The sequence below is a fragment of the Acinonyx jubatus genome, chromosome B1 (genome assembly GCF_027475565.1).
Source record: "Acinonyx jubatus isolate Ajub_Pintada_27869175 chromosome B1, VMU_Ajub_asm_v1.0, whole genome shotgun sequence".
Lineage (NCBI taxonomy): Eukaryota > Metazoa > Chordata > Mammalia > Carnivora > Felidae > Acinonyx > Acinonyx jubatus.
Window position 1 is genome coordinate 52596319 of NC_069382.1, and position 12083 is coordinate 52608401.

At 36.6% G+C, this 12083-nt stretch overlaps 1 protein-coding gene across 2 annotated transcripts in view; it reads left to right on the forward strand.

The window, feature by feature from the left end:
- The window catches only part of GLRA3 (glycine receptor alpha 3), a 195646-nt gene that overhangs the window by 164796 nt on the left and 18767 nt on the right, over positions 1 to 12083 (forward strand). The window lies entirely within an intron of this gene.

Consider the following 12083-nt stretch of genomic DNA (forward strand, 5'->3'; position numbering starts at 1 on the left):
AAAGATTTTTTATAGTTCTATCCTCAGAACCTGAGGTTTTCACTCTTCCTAAAAACATAATTTATAGAAGTGATTACAAATGTTAGAAAATAGCAATTGAACTATTATATTTTTATTTGGATACGATGGTTGTGTGGGGACACAAAGATCTGTATGTGAGATTGCATTGAAAAGAGAAGGATGGAAAGAAACCTGGAGGGTTTATACTCACTATTGTGTTCTTATCTAATGAGTTTTCATTCTTCTAAAAAAAATGAAGTTTTAAAGACTTCTCACTCTCTCTCTCAAAATAAATTAATAAACTTTAAAAAAAAGCAAATAAACTCTCGAACTGTGAGAATCATGACCTGAGCCAAAACCGAGTTGGATGCTTAACTGACTGAGGCACCCAGGTGCCCCATTAGCAATTGTATTCAACTTATACTAGAATATCTGATGCAAGCAATACATTTATTTTTTTAATGTATAAATATACTAAGAGTTTGATTTCATATTATATTCACCTAGGGAAAAAAAGAAAAAATAAAAAGGCATAGAAAATGAAAGAGTCATTTCTTCATACCTTTTTTGTTAAAAATCACAGAATATAATGCATGTGTATGTCATCCAATTTTATTGGTGTTTTATCTATTATCTATAAACAGATAATTCCTAAACATAGGGTAGTTCCTATAATAAGAAGGATAGAAATTGATAAATATCACTGGTTTTACATTTAACCTTAGATCTACATTTACTTGGTTAACATAAATTTACATTTACTTGGCTTCCTAGATCTCCCGAAACTGAAATTAACAAGTATCAAGCCTGTCTTCTGATAGGTGACACAGAGTCAGAGCCACTGCATATATTCTTAAATCTGATGGTCCAATTATGAAAAAGCACATAATCAAATGACAAAGTTTAAATTTAGAAAATGATAAAATACAATGGCTTTGGCATCAGATTAAATTTAAAAGCAAAACAAGTATATGTCACTTTGAGACAATTTTACCTAAATAATGTCTTAGTAACTCCTTTTTCCACATTCACATACATCCTAGACTCGTACCACAAACCTTCCAGACAGATTAAAATGGAGTACAACTCCCTCTCACCAGCGGAATAAAGAACATGGTCCCTAAATCAGTGTGGTTAAGCAACTAACAGGTTTCCTCTGTCTTTATGATTCCTGTTTGAAGTTATAAATGAAGGTCTTAGAACTCTTAATTCTAGTTGTAAATGAAGGCTCTTAGAACTCAGAGAAAAGGGGACTAGGAAGGTATATGGTTAAAACAAAGATAATATTATGGAAATAAAGAGACTCCTGTACAAAAATACAGAGGAGAAAGAAGTCACAGGTATAATTCATCCTTAACTGAGCAGTTAAAACAGATAATATATAAAGAAATGCCAGTAACTAACAGCATGCACCTAAGAAATATTTCCACTGGTATCCAGATTTTACAGTTTTATTTAAATGTTAAACATAACAGCCTTACCCTGTAGAAGGGATGATGGAAAAACTCCCATAACTGAGGGAGAAGTCAGAGATAAGTAGATGACCTTTCCAAATCCCTTAGCCTTTGTGATTGCACCTTTCTTATCTGGTGACTGGAGGGATTGGCCAAGTCCATTACTTAGGAAATAATGCAGTTCTGCTGTATTATGATTGCATCTCTTAAAATAAAAATCTTTATTTGGAAAAGAAATACTGTACTTGAAGCACCATTCATTTTCTAAGGTTTCTGAGGGTCATAATCAGTATGAATGCAACAGCAGTTAGCCTGGGCCATTGGGAGTAGCTCCCCAGGGTGATAAATGGCAAAGTTCACAAAATCTTGTGCTGTGTGATTCACTGCCTGGTGTTCCAAGAAAACAGTTTTTCACATAGTTTCTTTTATTTTTCCATATCCAATTTATACTACTTTAACACCTACTTCTAAAACGTGTTTATTCTTTTCTTTTGTTCTTATTATTGTCTCTCTCTCGTCTTAGGTCTTAAAAGAAGCTCAAACTGATTTTGAGACTAATGTTTTTTCCTATAAAAGTTACAAAATGGAAAGTTCTTATACGGGTTTTACACCAGGGAGAAATGTAGGATCAAATATACCACAATCTGGATTTTACAAAACCAAGATTGAGGAATAGTCAGTGTGATCTGAAAATTCCCAGAAAAAAGCTGTGACACAGGCAGGAAATCTTTCAGTGTATCTCAGAAGAAAAGCACTTCGTTGTATGCTTGAGTCATTTGTCCATTCCACAGCCAGAACTGTTCATCACAGTTTACTTGACAATTCTAAGGAACTGGGAGTATCTACCAAGATTGACTGCCATTAAAGTGAGAAAAATCACCCTAATGAAAGGGCTATTTTAGCTAATCAAAAGCAATGTAATGTGATGTTTTACTCTGCCTCTTTCTCAAAAATAGCAAACTTAGATTGAGAAGAGAATTGACAAAATATTCACTCTCAAATGTTTGCTGGAAAATCTCCCTTCCCTTCCCTTCCCTTCCTTTCCCTTCCTTTCCTTCCCTTCCCTTCCCTACCCTTCCCTGGAGTGCCAACACGTAGGTTTGTATGAGATTTTGTGAGCCTCAACTCCTGGTTCTGGTCTAATCAATTTCTTGTTCTTAAATTTAAGTCGTGTTGCTTATAAATGTATCTTAAAAGTCTATTTCTGGAAACTATTGGCTAATAATAGTCTTAGTTATAATTTGTAATTTAATAACTATAATTTACTATGAATAAGTAGTCTGGCTTATAGTCTAATAAATATTTACTCACTAATGCACTGTCATCTGTGAGCTGTAATCTAAGGCGTTATCGGTCCCAGTAGACAATCCTTTCAACCACCTCTATGCGGAGTAAAGTAAAGGCATTTATCTTGGCCGTCTTCTTGACTACACCCTTTGGTGCCATACTTGTAACACAACTCACCCAATGACCTTGTAAAGGAATGTGTTCTAAAATTTCTGCTACTTAATAATCTTACCAAAAGCTAGGGTCAAGGTAAATATATTTATGAAGGGTTGTCTGAAATGTATGCAATGCATCTACTCTGAATTCCGAAAACGCAAAATCAAATGGCTTCAGAGGGCATAGGCACAAATAAGTTAACCGCAGAGTGTTCTGGTATAGTTATTAAGTGTGGAGATGAGCACCATGGTTAACTGGGAGGTGCCTTCCATACTTAGAAGCACGTTCCTTTTCTTTTTCGAGGCACTGTGTAGCACGGGCAAACTTATTCCCGTGCCTAAATTTGGCTTGCAGCCTGCCTGTCTTTACTTGCCACCAGGTAGGCAATATACTATCTGTCCTAGATTAAGTTAGCGCTTCGGAACGCTACCTGGACTCTATTTGCTATATCCCGTCACAATTGATTTTACTGAATTCTGACCTGACACTAAGGTTTGAGGAAATTTTTGGCTGGAGATCAAGGGAGGTTTCTGCCGCACTTTAATTAATTAATAGCTTTGTTGTTTTTTTTTTTTTTTTTTTTTTTTTTTTTTTTTTTTTTTTAAATAAAGCAGTGAGTTTTGCTCTTCAACAAAGCTGTTGTAGTTCTCTATGGAGACATCGTAAACCGTGATTAGATCCTATCCACACTGTCCTCAGTCCTGTACCTGTAGGAATCCGGAATCCTTGTTTTTGTTTCAGAAATAAAACTAGTGGAAACCTTCCCACCCCTATTCCGTCTGCCACTCGTGCTGGCTTTCTCTTCCTTCCAGGCACATGGTAAGGTTGTACCTCTTAGTTCTACTGTAGGGGCTGACCGGAAGGAGTGCTGGCTGATGAGTCTGGAACACAGTGAGCGGTGCCACTTCTAGCCTGGAGTATTTGTTAGCGAAACCCAGCAGTGCCAGGTTTTCCTGTACTGTCACCGCTGCCAATGTTCCAGATAGTGACTGCCCTGTCAGCTGAGGTCCCAGTAAGAATGACAGTGACAAGAGTCATCATGTAATTCAAAGTGGACATGCAGGTCTTTTATTGTTCTTTGTTTCATGCCAGTGAGATTTGGGGATTATGGGGATTATGGAGATTTGGGGATTACTATGTCCTATCCTAGCTTGAATCCTTATACCTACTTCCTTGCATCATTGGTAGGATAGATGTCGAGAAATTCAGGCTTAGACAAGCTCCCCGAACATGATTGCTCCCCAAGGTCAAGGAAATTTGATTCATTTGATTCTAGTCTTTATAGCCAGGATGACTGTGACTGATAATGATAAAGTCCAATTATGTGTGTGTGTGTATATATATATATATATATATATATATATATACACATATACATATACATATGTGTGTATATATAATATATATTATATTATATATTATATATTAATATATTAATAATATATATTATAATAATATATAGTTATAATATATATTATTAATATATATAATTGTATTTTATCGTTATCAGTATATATATGTGTGTGTGTATGTGTGTATGTATTTGTGTATATATATATGTATTTGTATATATGTATATGTATATATGTGTGTGTGTGTGTGTATATATATATATATATATATATTTGGGACACAAAAAGCAGACTGTCTCTATTTTGTAATGATAACATTAAAAGTAGAATGAATGCATAATCTTTCTGGGAAAAAAACTGACATAAGAAGTCCATAGAACATAATAATTCTTATATTCCTTTCTCTACATTATAAAACATGTTTTTAGAATGAGAAAGACAAGGCCTTGCAGTAACCTAGCTTTGCATATTCAAATGATAATTTATCAAACTGATCTCTTCTTAGATTATCACATGACAAGTAGGGAATGGTTTCCCTGCTCATAAAAACACTTCATTTTAACTAATGTAAGAATGTTGTTGAGGGGACTTTCATTGCATTTCAGAAGATAAAATGCTTTCCTGATCTGGTTTTGCTTCTTCAGAGCAACTGGTTTGTTTTATGTGGTAAATACAATGCTCATGTCTCTTTTTCTACATTGTTTACTAGGAAGCTGTAAAATTTTAGAATCAGCATATAGAGAGGACCTTACAATATGTATTTCGCGTACTGATTTCAGTCTTAACTACCAGATAAAAGTTAAAGAGGCTGGAATACTGAAGTACAGAGAGTATTCTTATTTAGTGCGTTCACAGTTGTCGATACGTAATGGTAGCCTAAAAAGAAGCAGCCTAAAACCTAGGTGATAGAAAATAGTAGTTAAGTTTGTGGGCTTTGGAACCAGATGAGTTGTATTCAAATCTGGCTTTGCAGCATGGTAGCAGTCTTAGTCAACTCAAGCTCCTATAACAGAAGACCATAGAATAGGTGCTGTAAAGACCACAGACATTTATTCTCACAGCTCTGGAGCCTGAGAAGTTGAAGATCAAGACACTGGCAGAATCAGTGTCCGGTAAGAGTCTTCCTCCTGATTCATAGATGGTGATCCTTTAGCTAGTAAAAGGCATGAAGGAGCTCTCTGGGACCCTTCCTCCAAGGGCACTAACCTCATTCATGAAGGCTGTGCCCTTACAACCTGATCATCTTCCAAAGGCACCACTTCCTAACGCTGTCACCTTGGGGGTGTGATTTCAATGTCTGAATTTTGGAAGGACATATTCAGTCCATAACAGTTACTATGAGACAAGTCACTTTACTTAAGCAAGTTACTTTATTGTGCCTAAGTCTCGTCTTTAAGATGGGAGTCATTTCCCCAATGGTGAGGATTAAAAGTGTTAATTTTAGACAACAACTAAGAAGATTCAGTAGTTCTATGGACACTACTAAGAACACCTCCTGGCATGTTAAGTGTTATAATTTTTCTCTAATAATAAATGGCTGGTGATTTGAAGTCCTTCCGTGTGACATGGAATCAATTCAACATGACCTGCGAATGCAGAGCATGGTGAACACAGTCTAGGTTCTAGAAATACCAAGATGAATAAGACCTGGCTTTTGTCTTAGCCCATGGGATATATTAGCCTAAAAGGAGAAAGATACATAAAAAGATAATGTCAGTCTGGTGGAGCTAGGTCAATAATAAGATGAATAATTTGATGTTTGCTTAGACATAATTTGTTAGAATATCAGTATAGATACTTCTCATTGAAATTCTCCAGAACATACTCATTTTGGTATCCCCTTAGCCAAGGTTTTTGAAAAATAGAAAGCACTTAGAGATTGTGAAATAGAATAATTAACTAAATAAATAACATTCAAGTGGTGCTAGCCAGCAGTCATCCTGTAGAACTTGCCTATAAATACATAGAATTACAATTGTGAAGAGTGGACTGGGAAAGGGTTTCTATAAGGAAAGGGGAGGTAGAAGCTGAGAAAGCCTGTCCTGGTCTGGACATCTGGAGAAGGTTTCCCTAAGAATATTTTGTCGAAGCTGAGACCTGAAGGAAACCCAAAAGAAGGAATGTTCCAGATGAAAATAAGAGGGATGAAAAGCTGCTGAGGCAGGATGAGGTTTGTCAGTTGCTTTCAGATTCCAAAATATAAAAGAAGGGAAGTATAATTAGAGCATAATAAGCAAGTAAGGAAGTGGCATAAGATGGTAAATATCAATCCTCAGAGGCCTTCACTGACCATCCCTATCTAGCATAACTCTCTTCACCCTGCCCTTCTCTTCCCATTACCCCATTGTGGTTTCTCTGTTGCACTTCTTTTAAATTATATCTGTGTTTTTATTGTATGATTTCCCCAAATGGAATGTAAGTTCCATTAAAGACAGATTTTATTTATCTCACTCATCTCTGTAACTACACACTAAGAACTGAACTTGGGTACATCAATGATGTTCAATAAATGTTGAATGAAAAAAAAAGATTGAATGCATGTGGTAAGAGAAGTAAGGTGGGGGCCAATCATGAAGGGCTTGACCTAAAACAGATTTGAGACTTTAAATTAAATGAAAGCACAGGAAGAGTTTTAAGTGGAAGGAGACATAGATTTGCATTTAAAAATAATCACTTATTGTGATTATGTCGGGGATAGAGTTGAGGGGCTGAAGAACAGATTATTGTGGTTGAGATCAATGGGATGGCTGTAGGAAGGACAGAAAATGATAAATTTGAGAAATAGAAAGAAAGTATAAATAACAGGGCTGGGTCTTTGATATGAGAGAAAAAGAGGACTTCTAGTGTGGGTATGAACAACTTCAGAGTATAGCCTTTTAATGGGGAGTAGGAGGCAGTTGTGTTTGTTTCCTATTTGTTTGGTAGAGTCTGGTAGAGCTTCATAGCTTTGTTGTTGTTGTTCTTCTTCTTATTATTTATTTTTATTTTTTTTTATTAGAGAGAGAGAGAGAGAGAGAGAGAGAGCAGGGGGCGGGGCAGAGGGAGAGAGAAAAGAACCTTAAGCAGGCTCATCTTCAGTGCAAAGCCCAACGTGGGGTTCAGTCCCACAACCCTGGGATCATGACCTGAACCCAAATCAAGAGTCGTACGCTCAACTGACTGAGCCACTCAGGTGCTCCATAGCTTTTGTTTTTAGTCAGAGTAAATTTGAGGTGCATGGGACATCCAAAAGGTAAGAAAGCTGGCTAGAGAGTGGTCTAGTCAGCAAAACTAGATTTGGGGTCCATGAGCACAAAGGAGGAATTGAATCCATGGTAATGGATGAGGTTGAATAGGGAGAAACTTCAGAGTTAGAATAGAAGAGTGGCTGGACTGTATCCCTGAGGAACTCAGGATGAGGAGGAAGATCCCCCAAAGCAGAGTGTGTTAGAGCAGAGGAAGAGAAACCTGAAAAACATGGGTCATGGGAGCCCTGGGAAGAGTGGGCTCCAAGAAGGAAGCAACCTTCAGTACGGTGGCTTTGAAGGGGTCTCCAGGACAAAGGTCCTCCTGACTGGTGCATTTAATTAGTAAATGTTTAGGTTTTATTTTCTCATACTTTTCTATTCAAGGGGTAATATCGAGAAGGGATTGTTGCATAAAATTGAATCATGGTTCCAACAGCACCTTGGACGTTGGGACTGTTGACAAGGTGGTTCAGAGGAATGAAGTGCCTCTTGATTGGAGTAAGTCTTCCCCAAGAGACAGCAACAAGTAGAGGATGGAAAGACGGTGATGAATCTGAATCACATGGGGTGTGTTGTATATCATGAGTATGTTGTGCATGTGTTGGAGTAAGAACTGTTGTCCATATTTTAGTTACTATCCCTAGAGTTCCAAACTTCCCACATCCTGAGTTTGCTGTACCGAGATGAGCAGTGAGGGTGGCAGAGGAGAAAAAGAGTTGAAATTGGCGAAGGGGGTCAGAGAAGAGGACAAGGAAAGTAAGCCCTTCAGGCTTAACACTCGGGAGCTGTTCACAATGAGCAGAGCCCTGGCAGGCATAAATGACGTATACCTATCTCTGTTGTCATTGGAAATATTCATTGGATTAATACGGAAATTAAATTTCTGATTTATCTCTGGTTCACAACATTATAGATTCAGGTTGTTAAAGAATGAGCACACACTTTGTGAGTCATATTCTTCCAGGAATGGTGTAGTTTGAGATAGCATTTTTGAAATCTGTATCATATCTTCCAGGACAGTATGTATTTGAGGGCAGCCAAAGACTTCTGGCAAATTGTAGAACTCATGAGGTTTAAATCTATATTTTATAAATAATTGGACACTTAGTACAGCCCTGAAATAAAATGCCTGGAAGTCACACTTAAGATAGAGGAGGAGATGTTGAGGGCTCCCTTGTTGGCATATTTCATATGTAGGTTGACACCATTGTAAGCGTCAAGAAATGACCTCTTTTTAAAAGATAATTAATCCATTCCAAGATATGAACAAAACATCACTTCAGAAAGTGAAGCTACACATAAATCATCATCTGTGATTCATTTTTCACCTGTATTTTAACATTTTACGCCTTCATTTATCTGTCCACTTATTCAGCAAATATGTGCACACATGCCAAACATTATTGCAGTGGTGAACAACTCGGAGATGACATCTGCCCACAAAGAGTCTAAACAGAAAGAGAATAAGAATAGGCAATTACAGTGTAGTGTGTTCAGTTAAGCACAAGTGCCATGGGATTCTGAACCAGACTTGGGCAAAGTCTAGCCTGAGACCTAAAAGGCCAACTGAGAAGGGTGGGAGAGGGGTTTTTCTTCACTTTAGTATTTACTGCTCTCCCCATGATAGACTTCCCTCCTTTGAACCACAACCTAAATTTGATCAAGGTTTCCAAATGTTGACATCTGACAAAAATAACATCATTAAATATGAAGAATGAAGAGAGTAAAAAATACAGAATATACAGACAGCACAGAAATAGTCAAATTTCTAAAGCATAAGATTTTGATCTCTAAGGTACATTGAGTTCCAAGAAGTAATTAGTACATCTTTGCTTGCATCTCATCTATATTTCTGCTGTCCTGGATCCACATCTTCTTAGGGAAGGGACATTTGTTTCTATCAGTGGGGAAGCAAAGTTCTAGGTAATTATCCATTTCCCAGGAAGAATATAAAAAAAAAAAAGCTTCGCATAAATATCTTTCATTCTTAATCTCATTCCTGGCAAATGAGAGAATATTTTTTCCCACATCTAATTGGCATGACTAAGTTATCTAACAAAATGAATTATCTCATGCTCATGGCACAAAAGGTGATGATTTTATTGATATTGGTTTCATGATACAACACTGTGTGTAATACAGGCACATACATATTCAATAAGAAAAGATACTAAAACTTACAGAAAATTTTCATCCTTAAGCAACTGACATACCGCAACATTTGTTCAATTGCATCATCAAATCACCACACCATTAAGCTGAGAGAAAAATTAAAGCAGTTTCTTAAAGGTTACTGACTTGTTCCCTCCAAAGGTCTTTGGTCTGTATGAATCTGTTTCTAGGAAATAGGGACATACTTCCTCCTTTTTATGTTCCTTTGTTTCGCTTCGCTTCTTTTTGTGTGTTTTTTTCCTATCAAAAATAGTAATACTTTTTTTATAATTTTAAATGTTTGTTTATTTTTGAGACAGAGAGTGTGAGTGGGGGAGGGATGGAGAGGGACGGAGACTTAGAATCTGAAGCAGGCTTCAGGCTCTGAGCTGTAGGCACAGAGCCCAACGTGAGGCTCAAACCCACAGACATGGAGATCATGACCTGAGCTGAAGTTCGATGCTTAACGGACTGAGCCACCCAGGCAGCCCCAAAATAGTAATAATTTTTAAATTTCTCTGTTCTGTTATTTTCTTTTTCCTTTCTTTATATTCTCTTTCTTACCTTTGAGGTGGCAGAAGATAGGAAGATCCTGTGGAGCTAAGGGGGTAGTCAGGGTCAACGATGCTGGCTGGGGTGGGCAGGACCAGAGTCCAGGGGTCAAGGACATGGTCAGGACCAAGGCAGCCAGTGGGGACTTTGAGTGTGAGGCCCGAGTCAGTAAGGCATCTGGGATTAATGGGGCTGAGGCTGGAGGGGCCCAGCGGAATTAAGATATTAGTTACATACAGGGAGACTCTTCAAATATATGTTAAAGATAATCAGACAAGCTTGTCACTGTCCAAGAAAGTGTTACATCAGTGAAAAGAGTGAAAGCTAGAGTGAACCCTGTCATATTGAGTTGGAATTAGAGATGCCAGTGTGAATTCATGTTTTCAATATAGATAGATAAATGATAGATACAGAGATAGATGATAGACAGGTAAGTTATATATATGTTGTATATATAATAATAATTATTATATAATACATTATAATATATTATATTTCTCTATATAATATATATTATATTATACATAATTTATATATATTATTATACATAATTATATATAATATATGTATCATATATATGTATATATACCATTTATCATATATATTAGTTATATATGTATGTATATCATTCCTAACTCTGCCTACTAAGAGGGCCTATAAGTAGTTATACCCAGGAAACAATGAGCACACCCAGTGCCCAGATCCTTGGTTTCTAAAAGTCATTCTTCAGTTAAAAAAAAAAGGATTCTTAGAGAAAGCCCTCAGTCAAATACTGGAACAAGAAATTACAGATGAGTCTGGAATGCCTTATGCCAGAAAGTGAGAAAGTACCCAAATCATGATGGAGACTTGCCAAAAGGATGCATGGCCGAACTTCTAGGGGCTCCTACTGACCCAATCTGTGTAATGTGAGCATCAAAATAGTGATGTTAATGCATGGTAACCCATTGAACAAAATCATTACTTGTCTATACTGATATAAGTAATGTGGAAGACAAACTTCTCTTACTGTAGAGTGCTAACTAATGAATGTAGATGGAATGATGGAATTCAGAAATCCATATGTGGGAATCATCATTGTGATAATTGATTCAGACAAAAATCATCAAGGTCTAATGGATGAAACTTAATGAGTAAGAAGATATTTATTTACTCAAGAGAAACTGGTAACTTTATAATAGAGAGACCTAGTAGATAGCACCTTAACCAACTGATCAACATTGAGTGCTTTCTGATATGATACACTTGAAGAACAGGGCATCACTGTTCCTATTAAAATCCCATAACCTGAGTATAAAGTAAAGAAACATCAAATAAGCCAAAAGTGGGAGACACTAAAAAAAAAATCTGGTCTGCACTTATCCAAAATATCAAGGTCACAGAAGGCAAGAAAAGGCTGACCATAATGTTCCACATTGAAGCCCAAAGAGATCTGACGCCAAGGGACAGCATATAATTCTAGATTAAATCCTGGACTGGAAGGACAAATGTTTTTCTGGTAAAAAGGGCATTATTTGGACGATTGCTGAAATGAGAATGGGTTTTGGGGTTGGATGGTTGTATTTTACTAACGTCAATCTGATTTTGGGGGGTGTACTAGAGTTATATAGGAGGAGATTGTCTTTTTCTTTTAGAAAATACACACAAGTATTTTAGGGTAATAAGGCATCGTGTTTGCAAATTACTCTCAAGTAGTTCAAGGAAAGGCCATAAATGATAAAGATAGAGAGAGAGAAATATATTTGACATTTGGTCAAATATTAACAACTGGAGAACTTGGGAGGTTTTTTGTTTGTTTTTTATTTTTATGTTTTTTACTGTTCCTGCAACACGTTTGCTAATGTTAAAATTATTTCAAATTAAAAAAAGTAATGAAGAAAACATGGAACTAACAGGTAAATGGC